Consider the following 24,616-nt stretch of genomic DNA (forward strand, 5'->3'; position numbering starts at 1 on the left):
GAAGTAATTACTTGAAAGGGAAAATGTATAACACTACACAGGAAAGGATGGTTTTATTAATTAGGTAGTTCAAAAATTGTGGAAGCAAATGGTATGATTCATTGCCTTTATGTTCTATAATTTCATGATTCAATCAGATTCAACTTCCATCTGGGGAGGATTACAAAACAAGGGAACATAATTTTCAAATTTAAAGCATTTGGAAATGCAATCAGAAAATGTTTTTCTTCCACACCAAGTAGAGTTGAGATTCATAACTTTTTCCCCAAGTGGCAATGGAAACCGGCTTGTTGGACATTTTGATGATAAACCTTGCTGGATTTTGGAGTCATCAAAATGATTAAGAGCTAAGGAAAAAGCTTCAGAGCAAAGTTGAGGTAAAGATCAACTATGATTTACAAAATGGTATAACCAGCCTGAACCACTACCACTGAGAGACATAGAAAGACACAGTCCAGAAGCAGACCCTTCACCCCAACAAATTCACATTAACCATCAATCACTCATTTACATTAATCCTACTCTCATCCAACTACCTTGTTCTCCCTACATTTGCATCAGTTCTTCTTCGATTCTACCATGAACAGTAGGGGAAACATAACAGCAAATTAGCCTATCAAATAACACATCCTAGTGAAAAAAGAGAAAAATAAAGCATCAGAGGAAAGCTATGAGTTTGCAGGAAGAATATTTCAGACTTCACACAGGCAGCACCCAAGGCTAAGACTGACCCCGGATCTCTGACATGTGAGGGAGGGAGGGACTCTACAAGGTGTGTCACTGTGCTAGCCTTTCATATGAAATACGCTAATCTATCAGTTTATAGTTTTGAGTTATCCTCAAAAAACTCCCACCATCCAGGCCATGCTCTCTTCTCATGCTGCCATTAGGAAGGAGGTTCAGGAGCCTCAGGGCTCACACCACCATGTTTAGGAAGAGTGATTACCCTTCGGTCATCAGGCTCTTGAACCAGAGGGGATAACTTCACTCACCCCATCACTGAACTGTTTCGATAACCTATGGACTCACTTTCAAAGACTCTTCACCTCATGTTCTCAGCGTTTATTGCTTATCGAGGCACGACTGCGCAAGCGCATGGACGTCAGTGAGTTAGACGGACGGGAAGAGCTTCAAAAGAAGACAACTTTATAGAGAGAGCATCAGAGGAGTGGGCAACGGAGTAGAGGAAGTCCGGGTAGGAGGGCTTTAGCTCATTGGGGCTTCAGTGATGATGGGTCGAGGCGAGGTAAGTTACTTGTGAAGAATAGGAAGTATGTTTGTGAGGCCAGTGTCCTGTACTGGGTGACAGATGTGGGATGTCTGGGAGACTCCCAGCCTCCCAGACGGCCACATCTGCACCAGGTGTGTCGAGTTGCAGCTTCTTAGGGACCAGGTTAGGGAACTGGAGATGCAGCTCGAAGACCGTCGTTTGGTCAGGGAAAGTGAGGAGGTGATAGAGAGGAGCTATAGGCAAGTAGTCACACCGGGGCCTCAGGAGACGGATAAGTGGGTAACAGTCAGGAGAGGGAAGGGCAAGAGTCATATACTAGAGAGTACCCCTGTGGCTGTCCCCCTTTAACGATAAGTACTCCTGTTTGAGTACTGTTGGGGGTGACAATCTACCTGGGGGAAGCAACAGTATCTGTGCCTCTGGCACAGGGTCTGGCCCTGTGGCTCAGAAAGGAAGGGAAAGGAAGAGGGGACTCTATAGTTAGGGGGTCAGACAGGCGATTCTGTGGATGCAGGAAAGAAACGCCGATGGTAGTTTGCCTCCCAGGTCCGGAATGTTTCTGATCACGTCCACGACATCCTGAAGTGGGAAGGTAGACAGCCAGAGGTTGTGGTGCATATTGGTACCAACGGCATAGGTAGGTAAAAGGAGGAGGTCCTGAAAACAGACTACAGGGAGTTAGGAAGGAAGTTGAGAAGCAGGACCTCAAAGGTAGTAATCTCAGGATTACTGCCTGTGCCACGCGACAGTGAGTATAGGAATAGAGTGAGGTGGAGGATAAATGCGTGGCTGAGGGATCGGGCAGGGATTCAGATTTCTGGATCATTGGGACATCTTTTGGGGCAGGTGTGACTTGTACAAAAAGGATGGGTTACACTTGAATCTGAGAGGGAGAAATACCACGGCAGGGAGGTTTGGTAAGGCTATTGGGAAGAGTTTAAACTAGAACTGCTGAGGGGTGGGAATCAAACTGAAGATACGGAGGAAGGGGCTGTTGGCTCACAAATACAGAAAGCTTGGAGAAAGTTTGAGAGGGAGGATAGGCAGGTGATAGAGAAGGGATGTGCTCAGACCAATGGTTTGAAATGTATCTATTTTATTGCAAGGAGTATCACGAACAAAGTGGATGAGCTTAAAGCATGGAACAGTACTTGGAGCTATGATGTTGTGGCCATTACGGAGACTTGGATGGCTCAGGGGCAGGAGTGGTTACTCAGAGTGCCGGGTTTCAGATGTTTCAGAAAGGACAGTGAGGGAGGCAAAAGAGGTGGGGGCATGGCACTGTAGATCAGGGATAGTGTCACGGCTGCAGAAAAGGTGGAAGCCATGGAGCGATTGTCTACGGAGTCTCTGTGGGTGGAAGTTAGAAACAGGAAGGGGTCAATAACTCTGCTGGGTGTTTTTTATAGACCACCCAATAGTAACAGGGACATCGAGGAGCAGATAGGGAGGCAGATTCTGGAAAGGTGTAATAATAACAGCATTGTCGTGGTGGGAGATTTAAATTTCCCAAATATTGATTGGCATCTCCCTAGAGCAAGGGGATTAGATGGGGTGGAGTTTGTTAGGTGTGTTCAGGAAGGTTTCCTGACACAATATGTAGATAAGCCTACAAGAGGAGAGGCTGTACTTGATCTGGTATTGGGAAATCAACCTGGTCAGATATCTCAGTGGAGAGCATTTTGGAGATAGTGATCACAATTCTGTCTCCTTTACCACCGCATTGGAGAGGTATAGGAACAGACAAGTTAGGAAAGCGGTTAATTAGAGTAAGGGGAAACAGGAAGCTATCAGGCAGGAACTTGGAAGCATAAATTGGGAACAAATACTCTCAGGGAAATGTACAGCAGAAATGTGGCAAATGTTCAAGAGATATTTGTATGGTGTTCTGCCAAGGTACACTCCAATGAGACAGGGAAAGGATGGTAGGATACAGGAACCGTGGTGTACAAAAGCTGTTGAAAATCTAGTCAAGAATAGAGGAAGAGCTTACAAAAGGTTCAAAAAACTAGGTGATGATGGAGACCTAGAAGATTATAAGGCTAACAGGAAGGAGATTAAGAATTAAATTAGGAGAGCCAGAAGGGGCCTGGAGAAGGCCTTGGTGGACAGGATTAAGGAAAATCCCAAGGCATTCTACAAGCATGTGAAGAGCAAAAGGATAAGACATGAGAGAATAGGATCAATCAAGTGTGACAGTGGAAAAGTGTGTATGGAACCGGAGGAGACAACAGAGGTACTTAATGTATACTTTGCTTCAGTATTCACTACGGAAAAGGATCTTGGTGATTGTAGGGATGACTTACAGCGGGCTGAAAAGCTTGAGCATATAGACATTAAGAAAGAGGTTGTGCTGGAGCTTTTACAAAGCATCACGTTGGATAAGTCACCAGGACCGGACGAGATGTACCCCAGTCTACTGTGGGAGGTGAGGGAAAAGATTGCTGAGCCTCTGACAATGATCTTTGCATCACCAATGGGGACAGGAGAGGTTCCGGAGGATTGGAGGGTTGCAGATGTTATTCCCTTATTCAAGAAAGGGAGTAGAGGTAGCCCAGAAAATTATGGATCAGTGAGTCTTACTTCAGTGGTTGGTATGTTATGGAAAAGATCCTGAGAAGCAGGATTTATGAACATTTGGAGATACATAATATGCTTAGAAATAGTCAGCATTGCTTTGTCAAAGGAAGGTCATGCCTTACGAGCCTGATTAAATTTTTTGAGGATGTGACTAAACACGTTGATGAAGGAAGAGCAATAGATGTAGTGTATACGGATTTCAGCAAGGCATTTGACAAGGTACCCCATGCAAGGCTTATTGAGAAAGTAAGGAGGCATGGAATCCAAGGGGACATTGCTTTGTGGATCCAGAACTGGCTTGCCCACTGAAGGCAAAGAGTGGTTATAGACAGGTCATATTCTGCATGGAGGTCAGTGACCAGTGATGTGCCTCAGAGATCTGTTCTGGGACCCCTTCTCGTCATGATTTTTATAAATGACCTGGACGAGGAAGTGGAGGGATGGATTAGTAAATTTGCTGATGACACAAATGTTCGGTGTATTGTGGATGGTGTGGAGGGCTGTCAGAGGTTACAGTGGGACATTGATAGGATACAAAACTGGGCTGAGAAGTGGTAGATGGAGTTCAACTCAGATAAGTGTGAGGTGGTTCATTTTGGTTGGTCAGATATGATGGCAGGATATAGTATTAATGATAAGACTCTTGGTAGTGTGGAGGATCAGAGGGATCTTGGAGTCCGAGTCCATAGGACACTCATAGCTGCTGCACAGTTCGACTCTGTGGTTAAGAAGGCATACAGTGCATTGCCCTTCATCAATCGTGGGATTGAGTTTAAGAGCTGAGAGGTAATGTTACAGCTATTTAGGACCCTGGTCAGACCCCACTTGAAGTACTGTGCTCAGTTCTGGTCACCTCACTACAGGAGGGATGTGGAAAGTATAGAAAGTGTGCAAAGGAGATGTACAAGGATGTTTCCCGGATTGGGGAGCATGCCTTACAAGTATAGGTTGAGTGAACTTGGCCTTTTTCTCCTTGGAGCAATGGAGGATGAGAGGCGACCTGATAGAGGTGTATAAAATGATTAGAGGCATTGATTATGTTCATAGTCAGAGGCTTTTTCCCTGGGCTGAAATGGCTAACACAAGAGGGCACGGTTTTAAGGTGCTTGGAAGTAGGTACAGAGATGTCCGGGGTAAGTTTTTTTATCCAGAGAGTGTTGCGTACGTGGAATGGGCTGCCGGTGATGGTGGTGGAGGCGGATACAGTAGGGTCTTTTATGAGACTCCTGGATAGGTACATGGAGCTTAGAAAAATAGAGGGCTATGGCTAACCCTAGGTAATTTTTAAAGTAAGTACATGTTCTGCACAGCATTATGAGTCGAAGGGCCTGTATTGTGCTGTAGGTTTTCTATGTTTCTGTTTTTTTTTGTATTTGGCACACAGTTTGTTGTCACACAGCAGCTCACCAATTTAATGCTAGTCTAATCACAGAGCAATTTACAATGACCTATTAACCTACCAACCGGTATGCCTTTGGATTGTGGGTGGAAACCAGAGCACCCGGAGGAAACCCACACAGTCATGGAGAGAATGCGCAAACTTACAGGCAGCATTGGGAATTGAACCTGGGTTGCCGGTATCGTAAAGCAGTGTGCTATCCACTATGCGACCATGCTGCCCCACAGTATATTACAATGACAATAGCCAGCATTTGTAACAAGGGTTTATGTTATGAGCCTTGAGGATATAATATCCTCACTTAACAATGTCAAAGATGCACTTTAATTCACAGAGGGTAAAAAGGTCCACTTGCAGAGGACTGCTGATATAGAACCCAAGAGACTATCAAGTGTTAATAGCTGCAGCACATCATATTGGTGGTCATTGATTTCATTCAATAAATACATTGAAGAATGCAACCTTCAATAAAACTAATCGTAACAGCTTTGTATGAGTTTAAAAAAAAGAGCAAAATCTCTGGGTTTGGACAATAAGATTTAGAATTCCTTTTATCCAAGCAGCTGCTAGGTACTGACAATTTATTGCATAAATTATTGAAAAATAACATGGTTCAGGTGTTGTTTATAAAAAAGAACTCTTTTGAAATCTGAACCCTCATGTAAATTAGTTCCTCGTTATCACTCCAGGTACCCATTATTTCCTTTGCAATTCCCTTTTTACCAATATATTTTTTTCTCCACTGCGGCTGAATAACATATGTTGAATGGCTCCTTCTTTATGATATTTAATAGCACCTCTGATAAGGTAACAGCTTGCTCATAGCATCATAAAGAAGCTTAACTGCCCTCCTCGCAAGTGTCTATGCATAAACATTGTTTTAATAAAATGGAACATTGGTTTCTCTCTCTAATTTTTAGTTGTATTACTAATTAAACACACTATGCACAATACCAGAAAACTGAAAGGTTAACCGTGCACTACGGTTCAAAAGGGAAGCTACCCCAAGTGAATTCTGGCAGGTGGTGTCAGGAAATAAGTTCAAACCCCTTCATCGTCATGCTGACTGCATTGTAACTACAACTAGCACAAAGCAAATTTTTAAGCTTTAATGTTGGTGTAAGTTTGATGTAAAGTTTAATGTAATGCAAGCTTACTATTGTCCCTTCACCATACTTAAAAAAAAACTATTTTTTTCCCCACTGGCCACAGTCCCAAGCAAACATTAATGTAACTCAATATTTTTGTCTGTCACTCAAAGAATGTGCCTGTTTCAAATGTGTACCATAGCAAGGCATATTATTAGATTTTACGACTTTTTTATTGTGAAGAAACAAGTCTGTGTCCCTGCAGGTGATTGTCTTGTCAGTCATAGTCCCTCAAAAATTCCGTTTATTTGTAGGGAGTATCTGTGTACTAAGGAGCAAATTGCACGTATTAAGTCAGAAACAGAAAATGTCGGAAAAACTTCACAGATCTGGCAGGGAAAAGAGTTAAATTTTCGGGTTAATATTCCTTCAGGTCAGTAGTCTGAAATACCAACCCCATTTCTCCCGCTACAGATGGTCCCTCATTAGCTCAGGACTGCCAGAATTTTCTGTTTTTTTCAAAAATAATTTCAGAATTCTGCAGTATTTTGCTTTTAAACACATAAAGGTGTTAGAATTTTTTTTGATAAAAGTGGTTCCAAAAGTGGATTTCAAAAGGAGTTCAATTTTATAAATGACAGCTGAAACATGTCATAAAATGGCTGGCAGGGATTCAGCTCTGTAACCAAGTACTATGTAGTGTATTCTTAACCTTGCACAAAAATGGATGGTGCACTCTAATCATTCGTGGCAAACGGATCGAATCTTCTTGAGCCAGTCGATAAATACTTTCCTCCTTACAGTGCAGGCATATAGAAAATTCCTCTAGCCATACTCACAGTAAGTAGAGCTTGAAGGTAAAGCAAAGAGAGGGAGAAGGCCAAGGACAGTTGACTGATGAACAATTATACTGGCGGCCATTTGGTGACTCTTGGGAGTAGTTTGGTTAGTTCATGGTGGGATAGTTATTGAATTCTCAGGAGAAAAACTGCAGGACTTTAACTAATAATTCACTTCCCTCAAAATAACTCAACAAAATGGAAGGACAAAACTCAGCAAAATAGAATGCTGAAGATGTGCCACTTAGAAACAAAACATATGAAAGAAAGTTTGCAATTTTAACATGAAGAATCACATTTTATAAGTTAATAAGTTCTAAAGAAAACCCAACATGTGCTTTGTCTCTTAATTAGAACTGAATAATATTCTATGCTTAGTATTATTTTGAATATTTACGTTTACTTTAGGTTTGTTGAGCATGTGCACTTTGTGGTCAGTGGTGGAAAGAAAAGGTAGGACCTGAGAGAGCTGATAACCTGGGAAGATCAGCAGGTTCAGGAACTGGAACTCCAAGTATAAGTGTTCATGACCACGAGGTAGTTGGAAGAAATAAGATATGAGCATGAGAAGGCAATCCTCTCTCAGAAGTCTAAGTCTACATGTGAGGAAGAAGCACAAATGGGCAAAGTAGGGAGGCAAGATGAAGTGACATTTAAGAACAGCAGATTTAGAAAGAGAGAGATGCCTAGTAAATTGGATTAGAATTATTGGAAAAGCCATCGTATTGCATTTTTTCTGTTTCTTTTCATCCGTAATGGGTCCTTCTCCCTCTGCAGCTTTGTCCCTATCTTCAGTACTATCCAAATATTTCAGGAGATCAAGCTATGTCTTGCAGTATAGGTTTCACGAATATCTCCTTCATAAGATGTCCTGGTCTAGATTTATATTTTTTTGTGTGTCTCTATTTTACTGATATTTTATATGTGCTTGCTGTATTATGTGTGCAATATCTGCCTTCCGCTGTGTATGACCGTTGGTACTGTGTTTTGCACCTTAGCCCTGAAGTAACGCTGTTTGTTTGGCTGTTTCCATTGGTATTCAGGTGTTGTTGAATGACAATTACACTTGAACCTGAGCCCTGAAGGAGGGTCTCAGCCCAGAACATCAACTCCTTTCCATAGACGCTGCCTGACCCTCTGCGTTCCTTCAGCATTTTGTGTGTGTTGCTTTGGATTTCTATCATCTGCAGAATTTCTTCTGTTTGAACTTGAACTTGGAGTCTTGATATATAATGAATCCTAGCTAAGATCTTATATCCTGACACTCCCATTGCAGTTAATGGCTCAATTTCACTTTTGAAACTTTTGATTATAAATTAAAGTTCACCTTTTATAATCCAGTTCGTGGATCTGCATGAGAATTAGGATATTCGTGAAAAACTTAGGTAAATATTTCCAGAGACACGAAAGACTGCTGATGCTAGAATCTGGAGCAACATACAGTGAGGCAGCAGCACCTATGGACAGAAATAAACAGTTGACCTTTCAGCTCGAGACTCTCTGAAACAATCACAATACCTTTAATAGAATGGCCTGTCACAATGGGCCCCAAGTCACAAAAAGGTACAAGTTTATCAAGGGGATTACACAAACAGCTTTTAATGAGGTGCAAACACGAGGAAATCTGCAGATGCTGGAAATTCAAGCAACACATACACAAAAATGCCAGTGAACGCAGCAGGCCAGGCAGCATCTATAGGAAGAGGTACAGTCGATGTTTCGGACCGAGACCCTTCGTCAGGACTCAGGACTCTTGACGAAGGGTCTCGGCCTGAACCTCGACTGTACCTCTTCCTATAGATGCTGCCTGGCCTGCTGCGTTCACCAGCAATTTTTGTGTGTGTTGTTTTAATGAGGTGGATTGTTTAGAGATGCTACACTTTTTCTTTTGAGATGTTTATGGAGAAAAGTGGTGAACAGGATTTGTCTGGGACTGTCAGTGACTTTTTGTCAACTTGCTGCAAAGTTTCTTCTTTATTTTACAATGCAGGTCCTAGGTTACGTCTTTAACAACCAAGCTCTGTCAGGAATGGCAGTGGATCAAATCATTAGAACTATTTCCGGTGCCGGACAAACATTAGGGATGCTAAGGTGCACAGAAGAACCTCAGGCAAAATTGCCCATGGTCACCAAATGACCTAGTAAAAATAGACAGTATAATCTATTGTGTGTAAAATGGCTTTTATACAAAAATTATATGTTATGATCTCACACATTTATACCCAATTTCAAAGCTTTTATTTACTACTTCATCAAAGAACAAACTTGTAAAGGGAGGGTAGCATTTTTCTATAGAATGAGGATTTGTTACCCTTGCAAAGCTTCTAAAATGTTTGCTTCCCAAACATTCAATATGTAAATATAATTCACTTAAAAATATTTCACGATAGTATAAAATGTCACTCATATAATGTCACTGTGACAAAGATAATGCTCCAAGTAGATCAGTGACCCCATGCATAGCAGAAAATCGAGGGCAGGATACAAAGTGTATCCAAATGCCTCAATTCAGTGGTGTAGAATTTCCCTTGGACATCTAAATAGTTTAATGATTCAAAACGGTCCCACCTTCCGTTGGTGGTTCAGATGATCGGGGTACAACATTAGGCTAATTACATTGGCATATGACCTTTAGTACAATGTGCGGTTGTAGAGGTACAAATGCAATGACCCGATTATCTGAATTACCAAGTAAAGGTGAGACTGTTTTGAGACATTAAATTATTTTGACAGCAGTTTCTTTTTGTTATTTTATTATTTATTGAGATACAGCGTGGAATAGACCCTTCTGGCCCTTTGAGCCACACCACCCAGCAATCCCCCAATTTAATCCTGGCCTAATCACAGGTCAATTTACAAAGGCCAAGTAACCTACCAACTGGTATGTCTTTGAACTGTGAGAGGAAACCGACACGGTCACGGGGAGAACGTATGAATTCTTTACAGGAAGCAGCGCGAATTGAACCCAGGTCATAGATAAAGCATGTGCTAACCATGGTGATACTGTGCCATCCCAGTGTCTTAAACCCATTATTTTCAGCTCCAGTTAACCCCAATAAATGTCTAGTTACTCGCACATGACAAATTTTCTTGCTGTTGCCCCTCAGCACTGCCCTGCTGTTACCCTGGCTTTTCGCTTGGCACTGTCCTGCCAGTGCCCAGCCAGTCCCTCAGTGCCTTACCTTCAATGGTCTGATCACATAGTTTAAAACACTTTGCATTGAACCAAGCACCAGATAATCATCTGATGTTTTTGGTCTGTTCGTATATTTGAAATACCTTCACAAACAAGAGAAATTCTGCAGATGCTGGAAATCCAAGCAACACACACAAAATGCTGGAGGAATTCAGCAGAGTAGACAGCATTTGTGGAAAAGAGTAAACAGTCGAAGTTTCGGGCCAAGTCCTGCAGAAGAGTGTCGGCCCGAAATGTCGACTGAACTCTTTTCAATAGATGCAGCCTGGCCTGCTGAATTCCTCCGGTATTTGAAATACCTGCCTGTTTTCACCTTAGCTGGAAGTCTCAGTTCGGTTGATTTTAATGGCATTTACTCAGTTCTAACATAAACCTGTTTACTTAAATGCTAATAACAACATGGATTAAAACTACAGCTCTCTTTAGGATATTTAATAGGAAGTGAAATTACCTTATGAATAGATCCATTCCAATGAAACAGTGAAAGTGAATATTTTACTGAGTCCCAACTTGTTTAGTAAAATACATTTAAGGTAAGGCTCTAAAAGTCAGCAGATTATTTTATAAATAACTACATTGCTTGTAAATAGAAATGTTAACAGAATGCATTTTAAGCTGACGTTTCATTAAAAAGAGAAGATGGGTCTTTTGAAAAGAGAGAAGGTAATAAATATTCATAGATATGTTGATGCACAGTTTCAGTCTATTGGGCTTTTGTAAATGTTTTCTATGTTGTGATTAAAATGCTGCCCATATAAAATATAAATTCACATCTCTCTCGCATAAACACTCCTAGCCCACCACCCCTCACCCAAACACAGATATACAGTATATCTCAAACATTCTGTTCAACCCAATAAGTTTTGGGTTTTGATAAAGCAATTAAAGGCTATCTTTCGTATGTATCATTGTCTTAGTCCATTAGTTTAGTAGTGAAACACATACTAACACCCCCTAGCATTATACTGTCAATAGCTATCCAGCAAACATAGAAGCACTATTAACAGAATGCCTCAGAGCTATGTATTGAAAGAAAATGAGATGTTGCTGCAGGCAAAAACCTTCTCTATCCATTGTATCTCCAGCTTGTCGAGCTTCACAGCAGAGCAATGTGTTTCATACTTTTGCTCTTGACAAAAAATAAGGCTTGTTTTGAAACTCTCCTCTAATGCCTGTCCTTGCAACTTTGAGACCCAGATTTAATCCACATCAGGCATTTGGAATGAATATCTCATCTCTCTCTGACAGCTGATAACTAACACATCCTCCAGCATGGTACTTTTCGTAAGTCCTTAGAGAAGAAGAAATGAGAGTCTGGAGAATAAACATGTCACACTGGTTCAGGTGAGAGTGCTTTAATATAAAACACGGAGTAACGCAGTGAGAGCCCGGCACTGAATGATCTATGTTATAGTTAACTTGGAAGAATTTAATGTTGTCAGTGGATAGAATATGAAATTGTTCAATTCTCCAAGACCTTCATTAATAAACAAAAGAGATCACTTTTTGACACAATCTTACAAAGTGCAGCATTAATCATAACATTTTGTGTAGCCTTGTTATTTACATTCAGCTCATTTCATCTAGGCCAACAAAAAAATCATGGAATCAATGGAAATGGTCATTCAGACATTACATTACCAATAGAATGGCAGACAATTCAGTTTAGACCCAGCCGTCCACATCAGATGTGGAATATAGTATTTGAATTGTTGATGAAGATTGTTTTAATTTTATCAATATTATTTAACCCCTTTCTCCCTGCCCTCCCCCCCCACTCCCTCACCATTCCTTTGTTCTGTGGAACATTTGCAGATAAACTGACACTGTTTAAAGCCTTGCAATGGAATGGTATTCTCTATCTGCCTGTAAAGTCATTAATCTACTGAACAAATTCTCCCTCCTTCCTTTGTTCCCCACTCTGACCTTTTCTTCTCACCTGCATATTTCTTCCCCCTGGGTCCCCTCCTCCTTCCCTTTCTCCTGTTGTCCACTATCCTCTCCTATCAGATTCTTTCTTCTCCAGCCCTTGACCATTCCCTTCCACCGGCTTCACCTATCATCTTCCAGCTAGCCTCTTTCCCCTACCACCTCAGCTTTTTATTCTGACATTTTCCCCTTCCTTCTCAGTCCTGAAGAAGGGTCTTGGTCTGAAATGTTGGCTGTTTACTTTTTTCCATAGACGTTGCTTGACACGCTGAGTTGCTCCAGTGTTCTGTATGTGTAGCTTTGGATTTCTAGCGTCTGCAGACTTTCTCGTGTTTGTGACCTACCTTTTGTTGCTCATCAGAATGAACGATGATGAAAAAAGAACCTCTTTAACAGCTTGGACATACAATGATACTTTTTCAATTCAAATATTTTAAATCAGAAAGCTGTTCTAATAATGGTAGCTCCACTTAAATACTTAAACATGTAGAAGTGTCCAATTGACCTTCAAAAAGTAGGGAACTAATCCAAAGGTCTTCACTGAAGTACAGTTGTGTCTTTCCAAGGTGCAGGAAGTGTAGCCTTCTTTGGAAACACATTAAAACTCAGCTGATCTGGGCAAGACTCAGAAGATGGTTGGTGAAACATTGACAAATAGTTTGTTTGAAAAGTCAAGCAAAGGACAATGTTTTGAAAATGGATCCGTCAATCAATATTATAATAACACAATGGTCAGCAATTATCAGAGTTTTTGATCTAGCAGAATAAGAAGTCATTAGGTTGAAATGGAAGTATGTACAAACTCCAAAGTGAAAGAACATCAGGCTTTATTGAATGACGTACAATTCAAATTTGATTTTAAGTTTCAATGCCTCCACTATTTTTTTGGTTTTATGGTGTAGTCTCCAGTATTGTATTTCAGCCTTTCCTTGCTGACTGTAATGATTTGTATTAATGAATTGACATTATTGACAGTGGCATCACTGAGATTTTTCCCAGAGCCATGATTTGCTAGACCCATTAAACATTGTCAAAAAGCAGTATATCAATTTTCCAAATGTATAATGAATTGTTTTAAATGTTGCAGAATACTTTCTATTTCAAAAATAGACTGGCACTGTGTCTTTGCCAGACTGGATCATGTTCCTTTCTACTGAAGCCAGACATTCATTCTTAAGTAAGGCTGTTTGATGTTCATGGTCTGTCAAAGGTGAAAGGTCAGCCCACCTGATCTCTGCTGCCATAGGTTAACTCTACCACAATTAAAATTTGATTTAAAGCAGCTGTCATACTTAACCTTACAGGAAGCATATGAAAATTCAGCCCTGGCAAGATTCATACTGATGCCACCAGCAATAATGCCAGTTTATTAATACAAATCACCTTAGTAACTGCAGCTAACAGTGAAGCCAACCACCAGAGATCTCAGGACAAATAAAATGAAGAGAAATGCTTAGGAGCTCATATTTTTCTGGTTACAATGCAGGGCTGGTTTTAGGTGAACAGTGTTCAAGGGCTTTGCTTTTTCAAGAAAAGGATGCATAACTTGCAAGCCTGCTGAAACCAGATTTGTGGACCACTTCTGAAGATGTTGTAAATCAATTTTTTTTTGTTTATTCAACCCAGAATTAAACAATGATCAAGCTGCTTCACCAAGAGATAACATGAATGCCAAATCAAAGATCGCCTGCTGGGAAGGGTGAGAGAGAAGTGCATAGTTTGCCAACTGCTTACCCTGTTCTCAACTATTAACTAGGCTTGATTCTCATACGCACATACATGACAATATAGACTGAAAAATCATTGCTTCTAAAACTATGAATAACCTACACTGTTTTCAAAGTCAGAATAAAAATGCAGAGCTGATCTACAGCACAGTGTGCGAGAAGTATTTTAATGAAATTGTCGCACACTTATCAGATTATTTTAATGATAATTCTGTATGATTTCAAGCTCAGCTAGCAGAATGAATTTAGATTGCTTACTATTCTGTGATATAATCAAATTGATAAAATTACTATGCTCTCACACCTTTCCAATAATATGAATTTAATCAAGATAATAAACTGTATGGAAGATCAGATTTAAAACCACATAACGTTTAGTAGCCATTCTCACCAGCTGAACAGGTAATTACCCAAATTAGTGACATTTCACTGCATATTTTGACTTCTTGTTCCATTACTAAGGTAACTTCTTAGTAATACCTCGTTCCAAAAATTTCATCCCTGATTTATTGGGAATGTGTATTCTTAAGTAATCTGATGATTTTAATATATAATGGAACATTTGCACAATTGGTTACTTCATAATCGAAAAGCAAGAGGAATTGTTCAAACATGATTATCCCAGCACCGATGAAAATTGCCCATTACAGCAAACAGAAAGAAAAATAGTTCTAAATCATGCACTTTCTCAATTTAACAATAAAACAAAATATTGATAAATGAAAGGAATCAATTTTCTATCTTTTTTTTAAACTTTGCATTCTTTCAAGTATATGTCTGTGTCTAATGTGACACAAACAGAATTCTGGAGGAACTCAGCAATTCAGGCAGCATCCATAGAATGGAATAACGAGTCGACATTTCAGGCCAAGTCCTGATGACGGGTCTTGGCCTGAAACCTTGACTCATTATTCCTTTCCATAGATGCTGTCAGACTTGCTGAGTTTCCCCAGCATTTGAGCACGTAACCCTGGATTTCAAGCATCAGCAGAATCTCTGGTGTATACGCATGGTCTTTTTTTTTCAAGAAGGAGATGATGATTTGCCTGAAGTAGGTCTGGTGGAGATTCTGCTAATGATTGGAATTAAGCAGCCTTTAGATGGGCCTAATACGAAATCTTTTTCTTGCTGCTGAAATCTCTAACCTGTTCTGCATTGAAGGCACATTTGCAGTTTACACATATAGAATTGTGAAGTAGATTCAAGGTGCTAAGATCACTGGTGGGACAGTTTGATTAAATATTCAATAAAAAACACACATGTTCATTCCAAACAGGTTGAGAAAAATAATTAAATGCCACCTCTCATGCCCTAGATAAGCACACACCTCATCCAAACAGAAGTGCAGTATTGACAAAGAATTTTAATAAATTCAATGCATCAAATTATGTTCCATGTAGAAAATTGCTTAAAATTTGAAGTACAAGTTTCTCAACTATTTCACTATTTTCTGATGTTTAGTATTCTGATTAATATGCATATATTATCCACTGATAGGTATCATCGAGTCATTTTCCACTGTACCTATTTCAACATTTTAAATTTGAATTCCTTCTTCGATCAAAAACTGCTGCACAACTGTCCAGCTTCTAATGCTCTCATCAATACAGATTATGTGTCGTTAGAAACAACAGCTTGCATAGATACTTGGAAACAACAGCATGCTTAGATATCTAAGCTCATATTTTCATTTTTTTTATAAGCTAATAATAGTAAACTGAAGAAGCAAATATTAAATGAAGTTCTAATATTCTTCCTATCAAGAGTGAAGAGAGGGAACTATTGTCCCCTAATACTTGGACACAAATATGGACTGTTGTGTTGTATTGTTTGTTGCCCTCCTTAGTACTGATTTATCTCAAAGGTAATTAAATAGCATAAGGAAGATTTCACTAAAATAGTCTTTTCTATCATGAGTTAAAAGAACTGAAGCACATATCTTGTTAACTCACTGTACGTTTATAATGATTTGATATTCTAGACAGATAATTTTCTAATGTTCTTTCATCTTTTATCTTTAATTACAGTAAAGGATGAGCCTATGACAAGCACACTTTTTCCAATGGTTTCTCCGAATCAATGCAGAATATGCACAATAAGATATTTTTAAGATAATAATTTGCAATGTAGATTTGTATATTCTGCAAGGGTCAGGGATTTCCAGCTAACATGGCTTCATGCTGGTTATCATTTCTCCATTGTCAGTTGAAAAGAAATAATTTTTCAGCACCCCATTCATCAAAGCTTAATGAAGCACAGAGTAAAAGATTACTCCATCACCAAGAAGAAAGCATTTGCTCTGAATGTTTCTTTTACTAGAGGAAACAAATCTCGCCTCTGACTTCAGAATCACATCTTGGGTTTTAGGCTACCATTTGCCCAAGTAATATCCTTTAACAGGATCCTGATCTAACACCTTACATCCACTATCAATGAGCTTCAGATCAAGTGTGAAGATTGAAGCAAGCCTTACACTCTAAAGGCTAATGCCTATTAATTTCTGAAAAGTTATTAAAGATGACAGACTACACCAGCAGACATGGCAGGACATGAGCCGAAAGAGACTATTCCACGCTGCATCTCAATAACGAATAAATAAATAAAAACACAATTTGCTTTACTCCATAGGGTACATTCTGCACTCTGACCAGTGAAGAATGAAGGTTGGTGGGGCAGGAGCAACAATATAGATTTGACTCTCCATTTGACAATACCAAAGCAGTAGTTGGTTTGCAATTCAATTTAATATTGTGTGAATTCACAATGAGCACAGAGAAAGCTCAATACTTGCCAGGTTTCCTTTTTATAAATTGAAAATGCCATGCAGAGTCGAAAGGTATATTTTTCTTAAATTGCAACTTGCGATAAGATTAGTAAAATTTTGGACAAAACATAAATGGTAGCTGAATAGCTTCTATTCAAATATATTTCACCCATATCCAAGCTGAAAGACATGACAGTGAGCAGTCTGACAGATCTCTATGTCATTAGGAAAATAAACTTTATCTTTGTTGAAAAATCTGCATGTTTCAGGTTTGGGTAGAGACAAGTATAAAATTGTGAATGTGTAACTTAGTTTTTCAAAAGCTCAAAAGAATCCAGTGCGGCAAGCAATAAATATGGAGGCAGATAAAGCAGTCTGCTCTGATATAAGATATAAGCCACTAGCTTCAGTCATCTCCGGCCGACATGTCAGCTGTTGGTTCCAAATGAAGGCTGGGGCTTGCAGGGAAGAACTCATGGATCTCACTAGGTTAAGGCAGAATCAACCTTGGTGGTTACAGGCAATTCAATATCTGTGCTAAAACTTTTCAGTATTTAACTCCTATGGATTTAGAATTGTTTAAATTCATGAACTTGGAATAACAGGGAATATAGATAATACTAGTCAAATTGTCCAGAGGAGAATTAAATTTAATCCCATTACAATAGCATGGGATTTTTCAGTGTTTTTTTAAAAAAGTCTGGTAATAAAAAAGTATTTCTAACAGTAAATAAGACCATAAGACATAGGAGCAGAATTAGGTCATTCAGCCTATCGAGTGCTGATCCATTGGAGTCCATCATGGCTGATCGTGGATCCCACTCAACCCCTTACACCTGACTTCTTGCCATATTCTTTAATGCCCTGCGATCAGGAAAGTATCAACTTCCACCTTCAATATACCCATGGCTAGGCCTCCACTGCAGTCTGTGGCAGAGCATTCCACAGATTCACGACTTACTGGCTAAAAAAATTTTTCCTTACCTCTGTTCTAAAAGGTCACCCCTCAGTTTTGAGGCTGTCCCCTCTAATTATGAATACCCCAACCATAGGAAACAGCATCTCTACATTCACTCTATCTGTTCCTTTCAACTTTCGGTAGGTTTCAATGAGATCCCCCTTTATTCTTTTTAATTCCAGTGAGTACAGGCCCAAAGCTGCCAAACACTCCTCACATGTTAACCCCTTCATTCCTGGAATCATCCTCGTGAACCTCCTCTGGACTCTGTCCAATGACAACATATCCTTTCTGAAATGCTGGACCCAAAACTGTCGACAATACCCCATGTGCTGCCTGACTAGTGTCTTATTAAAGGCTCAGCATTATCTCCTTGCTTTTATATACTCTATTCCCCTTGAAATAAATGCCAACATTGCAGTTGCCTTCTCTACCATAGTCTCAATATGTAAATTAACCTTCTGGAAGTCTTGCACAAGGTCTCACGTCCCTCTACACCTCTGATGTTTGAACCTTATCCCCATTTAGATAATAGCCTCCGCTATTGTTCCTTTTAACAAAATGCATTATCATATATTTCCCAACACTGTATTCCATCTGCCAATTTTTTGCCCATTCTTCCAATTTGTCTAAGTCCTGCTGCAATCACATCGCTTCCTCAGCAATACCTACCCCTCCACCTATCTTTGTATCATCCGCAAATTTTGCCACCAAGCTGTCAATTCCATTATCCAAATCACTGACAAACAATGTGAAAAGCAGCGTTCCCAATATTGACCCCCTGAGGAAACCACTGGTCACTGGCAGCCAACCAGAAATGGGCCCTTTTATTCCCACTCACTGCCTCCTGCCTGTCAGCCCCATTCCTCTATCCATGCCAGTATCTTTCCTGTAACGCCATAGGATTTTATCTTGTTCAGCAGCCTCATGTGTAGCACCTTATAAAATGCCTTCTGAAAATCTAAGTAAATGACATCCATTGCCTCTCATTTGTCCACTCTGCTTGTTGTTTCCTCAAAGGACTCTTAACAGATTTGTCAGGCAAGATTTACCTTTACAGAAACCATGCTGACTTTGGTTTATTTTATCATTAGTCTCCAAGTATCCTGAAATCTCATCCTTAATAATAGACTCCAACACTTTCCCAACCACTGAGGTTAGGCTAACTGGCCTACTATTTCCTTTACTTTGCCCTCCTCCCTTCATAAAGAGTGGAGTGACGTTTGCAATCTTCCAGTCCTCCGGGACCATGCCAGAATTAAGTAATTCTTGAAGATCACGACCAATGCATCCGTTTCTCTTCAGCAACCTCTCTCAGGGCTCTGGGATCAAATATATGATCATGTGCCACATAGACATGCATATTTTACTGATATACTGAGGCTACCTGGAGAAAGATCTTATCTTATCAATTATGAGATTCCATAGCCCACCGAGCTGCCCTGAGAAGAGCCTGTTTGCATCCTAGAGTGGGATCAAATGTGACGCCATCCACAAACCACGGGTGATTAACTATTTACTATTAACATACCCCTCAACAGTTTCCTCATATTCAGTGCAGCTGTACCACTGTTTAAAAGTAAGGACATGGGCATTCCTGCATTCACAGTCAGCTCGCACAGTAACTCCTGACCAATGCTACAGTATTTCGAGGGAAACAGCCATTATATTTTGCTATTTAACCAGCTCAAAATATGTCCATATAAAGCAATGAAATATACTAACCATGTGGTTTTAAGTTACCTTTACAGCTTGTATAGCCCTTGAAGTTATGTGCCTGTGATACAGCTACAAGTTTTTCATTGCACCTATTCATACGTGTACTTATGAATATGACAATAAACTCGACTTTGACTTTGAACCAGGCTCAACTCATGAATGCACCTCTGAGCTGGCTAATACATGTGCCCATCAAACTCAAGAAATGCAGGTGATACTTACTTTGCACTTGGAGAGCCGCATAATCAAATACAAAATTCATGGGCAGAGATCTGATCTAACTAATTGATAAGTGTGTTTTATTATAGTGATTTCATGATATGAAGAGTTTTGATTTTATTTAAATATTCTATCAGCACCACCATTTGGAAATTGAGGCAAACTATTCAATCTGTATTATGTATTACACATGGAATAATGGTTTCAGGTTTTACTTTTGAAAAAGTAAGATGGTCTGATAGCTTTTCATAAACTTAGTTACATTGAAAACACACAGTAAAAAAGTCTTTGCTTCACAAATTATTGTGACCTATAATTCCATGAATCCATTATGGGACAACTTTTGAATAAATGGGTCAGGGATACTGTATATCTTCTCTGATGTAGTTCCACCTTTCTCAAAACAAAGATTTTTCTCACCCTCCCTCATGGCGTCGCTTTGCTAAGAGTAAATAAAATGAAGCAAATATTTGAAGAAAGAGCATCAAAGTACGTCAATAAGCTGATGCCTGTGATAAAGGAAGGCTTGATATTATGGCAGATTTATTTATTTATTGAGATACAGGGCCTTCTGGCCCTTCGAGCCATGCTGCCCAGCAAATCCCAATTTAACCCTAGCCTAATCACAGGACAATTTATAATGATCAATTAACCTACCAACCAGTATGTCTTTGGACTGTGGTAGAAAACCAGAGCACCCAGAGGAAACCCCATCAGTCATGGGGAGAAAGTACAAACTCCTTACAGGCAGTGGCAGGAATTGAACCTGGATTGGTGGTACTGTAAAACAAAGTGCTAACTACTTTGCTACCGTGCTCTGATGGACAGAGGGTTGAACCACAACTTGCGTGCGAGATCACTATGTATTTTGCTCAGTCAGAGGACGCTTCTGCCACTTACAAATTCAAATGGCAATGCAAGCTCCTAGTGGGAATTGTGTCAACTGGGCAGCCAACTACAATATTTAAAATGCATGATCTACTTACTTACGGCAATGTGTTTTTCGCTTGTATTTTTTTGTTGCTGCTGTTAATGTGTTTTTTTATGTGTGGGGGGGGGGTGTGTGGAGGGGTTGATGTTTTTCTTAAGGGTTCCATGGTTTTCTTTGTACTGTGGCTGCCTTTGGGGAAGATGAATCTCAGGTGTCTATACTGCATATATTATAAATTTATTTTGAATCTTTGAATACACGCAGTTTTTTGTTGCACAATTTTTGGTGTTTCGAGTATGTAATTATATGTATAAAACATCCTTAAAACCCATGTAAAATGGTAGCATTGTCATTAATTGGATTGGATTATGTGATAAAAGAGATTAAATGATGACCTTTTAGTCTCTTCCCAAGACTCATAATTTTGGTGATATATAATGGCCGCAGTAAAAAGGAATCTGTACTAATGACAGTTGAAAGTAGCACTGAAGTACATTGAGCAATGACTGAGCAGTTATAGTGATATCATCATTATAGTCTAATGATCCATGGCATCATATACCACAGAGAGTAACTGGTAGCATTAAATCAGTTCTCTCAAAAGTGCTATCACACTGAACTGCACTCTTTGTACTAGCGTTTAATCAAACTTTGATCAGTACCTTTGAACTTTGCTTTCTAGTTCCACCCGTGTGGCCTGTGACTACATTCACTGAGGTAGAAGGAAGTCTTTGCTCTGCTTGTAACAGTTGGCTTCTCTGTGTTTTCATTCTCCCAATGTTCAGCTTCTTTGGAGTCAGTGAACTGAACACTAGATGGTGACTACAATGGGCTCAGCATTCAGCTAACTGCTCAAATGGTTCGAATGGTTCAAATGAATATCAGAGAAAGTATACAGTATACAACCTGAAATTCTTACTCTTTGCAGACATCCACAAAACAAAAAAAAAATTGAAAGAATGAATGACACCCAATAATGTACTTCTACTCCAATTCTCTCCTCCCATATCCTTCTCCAAATAGACCCACATTAAACCTTTTCATCTTTGAAGCTTTGCAAGGATTTTCCAATCAACACCGAGATCACCTAAATTTATTTTAATTCTTTCCAGTCTTAATCTAGTATTATAGATGTGATCTTTCAAGAGTTTCTCAATAAATAAAAGCATAGAAAATAATTCCAATAGTCAATAAAATTCATAACAAAATATAAGCATTGAAATTTATATATCGCGGCACAATGGATCTGTGGTTTGAGTACAGCAACATAGAACGGAATATCTATAATGAGAGCTTACGCTTAACCACATCAGCTGGGCTGCCATTCAATATTACTGGGCACATTTACTTAGGCCAGAGTCAGAGAACCTCCTCACCGACCCTCTCCTCCAATGGGAGTTGGATAGTTAGGTTCAGTGGGGCAATAGCTGCAATTAGACCTCGGATAACAGCCCCACTGCACACTATTGTGAAGCAAAGCTGAGTGGAGCCTCACCTCCCAGAGAAGCATGCCTCTTTTAATGTCTATATTCAGACATACAGTATGTAAAGACTATTAAGAGCACTAAAAATAATTAAAAGTAACAGAAAATTACTAAAGTAGAAATGAAGTTAATTAAGAACATATTAAAACACTCACTAATTAGATAAAGCATTAAACATTAGCTACAGCAGGTGATTTCTTGCCCTTATATGTGATCAATATTTTGGGGACTAATTAACTTCCATTAATGTGCTGTTAGCTTAGGATCAGGCTTTCCGATAATATATTAAAGAGTTGTGCACTGTAAAGCCGTGATCAGTTAGCTTGAGGAAGCTCTCTTCACAACAAAGCCTATTTGACTCCAGTGTTATTCTGCACCAATATTTGGATAGGTCATACAATCTTTAATGCCCTTTGTCTGTTTCTCTCAGTTGAATCACCTTGCGACCTGTCTTTGGGAATTTAAGGAACTGATTTCACCATATTCTTAAAAATATAGAATGCAGCATACTGGACACACAAGTGACTACAGATGCTGGAATCTGGAGCAACAAAGCACTGAAGGAACTCGACGGGTCAAGAGGCATCCATGAGGACAGTTGATGTTTTGTGTTGAGACCAGATGAAGGGCCTTAATCTGAAATGTCAACTATCCCTTTCTCTTCACAGATGCTGCCTGACCTGCTGAGTTCTTCCAGCCCTTTGTGTGTTGTACTAGAAATGCAACAAATTTTAGTTTTAAGCATTTTCTTCAGGTGGCCCATTTACCAAGACTCTAATGAATCAGGAAAGTTATATGGCGGTAACTATTTCCAGCACTGCCAATGCACACTATATAGGATTTTATTCCTATGGTAATGCAGGACCAAGGTTGGAATTCAGTAAGTCGGGAGAAAGTGTGTCCTCCAAAAACATTGTATGTGTTAATTGGATGCTATAAAAAATATTGGGTTGGATCTTGTTCATTTTCATCCAGCTGCCATTCAAAAGTCATTCCACAGTAAGCCTGGAATAAGCTGGGAGTTTGATGCATCTTACCTTCAGCTCTGCCCGTGGTTTCAGCACAACTCTCCTGAACTGAGGGCTGAATTTCAAGATATCAGCCCCCTCAACTTTGGTCTAGGAATGGGTGACTGACATATGTGGCATGGCCACCTGACTTTGAATGGGTTGCTGATCTGAACACAAAAGCTAAATGTATTATTTTAAATATTACTTACACACAAAGTTCTTAATCAGTTTCTTGCACTTAAAGATGTCGAAAGAAAAATACTGTGTTTTTAAATTTCTTAAACTTTTTTGACAGCTCTTACTCTAGCTAATGACGAGAGGTATTTAAAACTGATTCAAAGGCCTTTGAACCAGTTTTAAGTATCTCTTGTTATCAGGCACAGTTGTGGGAGTATTCAGGATCCATAGCACAGGCCACAGCACTGTTCACAGCTTGTTCAGTTAAGAGACAGCAGTTGAAAGGCAATTAGATCCACAGGGTCAGAGAGGCAAGTGCATGCAAGAATAGCCTGGGAAGCCATTGGGCTTGTTGCAAACACACAGCTTCTAGGCTTTTTGAGACAGCATATATATTACATTTTAGCAAGCAGTAAAACATACCGAACTCTTGGTAAAATATTGTAAATAAAATACAATTTACAAGGACTCAAGACATCAGATTGTAAGATGACTTTGTGGGTAAAACCTCAAATTGTAGTCTACTCTGCTGGACTCCAAAGTAGTAACATATGTAGACCTAACAATAACTTAGCAATATTCATACAGACCATTACTGAAATGAAGTCGCCATTTAAACATATTCCCACAACTACATCCTGCACTTTAATGTTTTATTTTCATTTTAACCTACGGAGTAAATAGCTTGGATGGAGAAGATATGATAAGATGATTTGAGAACTCAGGCACAAACTCTGATGTCAACTTTGCTTATTTTATGCAAACTTTCATGAATGCAATACAAACACTTTAAATATCTTGAAATAAACTTTTCAAAAACTTGGTAGCCATGCATGTCTTAAACTCTTTCAATATCTCTGCTGAATTCTGCTGTTTTGAAGAATATTCTATTCTCTTTGCTAATTTTATTTAATGGTGTGGATCCTACTAACTTCTGCTTGCTAGACCAGTTGATATGAGGCCACTGAAATAACCATCACCATCATTATGTGCTGTGTCATATGACGTGGGCAATTATGGTCCGTAACCATAATTGTTCTTGGCAAATTTTCCTACAGAAGTGGATTGCCATTGCCTTCTTCTGGGCAGATTCTTAATCAGCTACTGGTGATTTTAATACACGATGCAGAGGTTCAGGATTTTCTGACAAAATTCCGGGTGCCCAGCAGTGAAGCCTAGTCCAGCTGCTGGCATTAATTCAAAGAATGCCACTGAAGTAGTACGGTTGGAGAAACCTGGATCTGATAACCCAGTGACTTCAACAGGGATTTTATCACAAAGGATTAGAAGGCAAATGGCAAACTTAGTTACTTTATAAAAGAATACTTTACATCATTTCCATGTATCTAATCATTATACATCTTT

The 24,616-nt window shown here is 39.4% G+C and overlaps 1 protein-coding gene across 9 annotated transcripts in view; it reads right to left on the bottom strand.

Annotated features, from left to right (window-relative positions):
- The window catches only part of celf4 (CUGBP, Elav-like family member 4), a 1,378,019-nt gene that overhangs the window by 757,231 nt on the left and 596,172 nt on the right, over positions 1–24,616 (bottom strand). The window lies entirely within an intron of this gene.

This window comes from Mobula hypostoma, chromosome 3 (assembly GCF_963921235.1).
Source record: "Mobula hypostoma chromosome 3, sMobHyp1.1, whole genome shotgun sequence".
Classification (NCBI taxonomy): Eukaryota; Metazoa; Chordata; class Chondrichthyes; order Myliobatiformes; family Myliobatidae; genus Mobula; species Mobula hypostoma.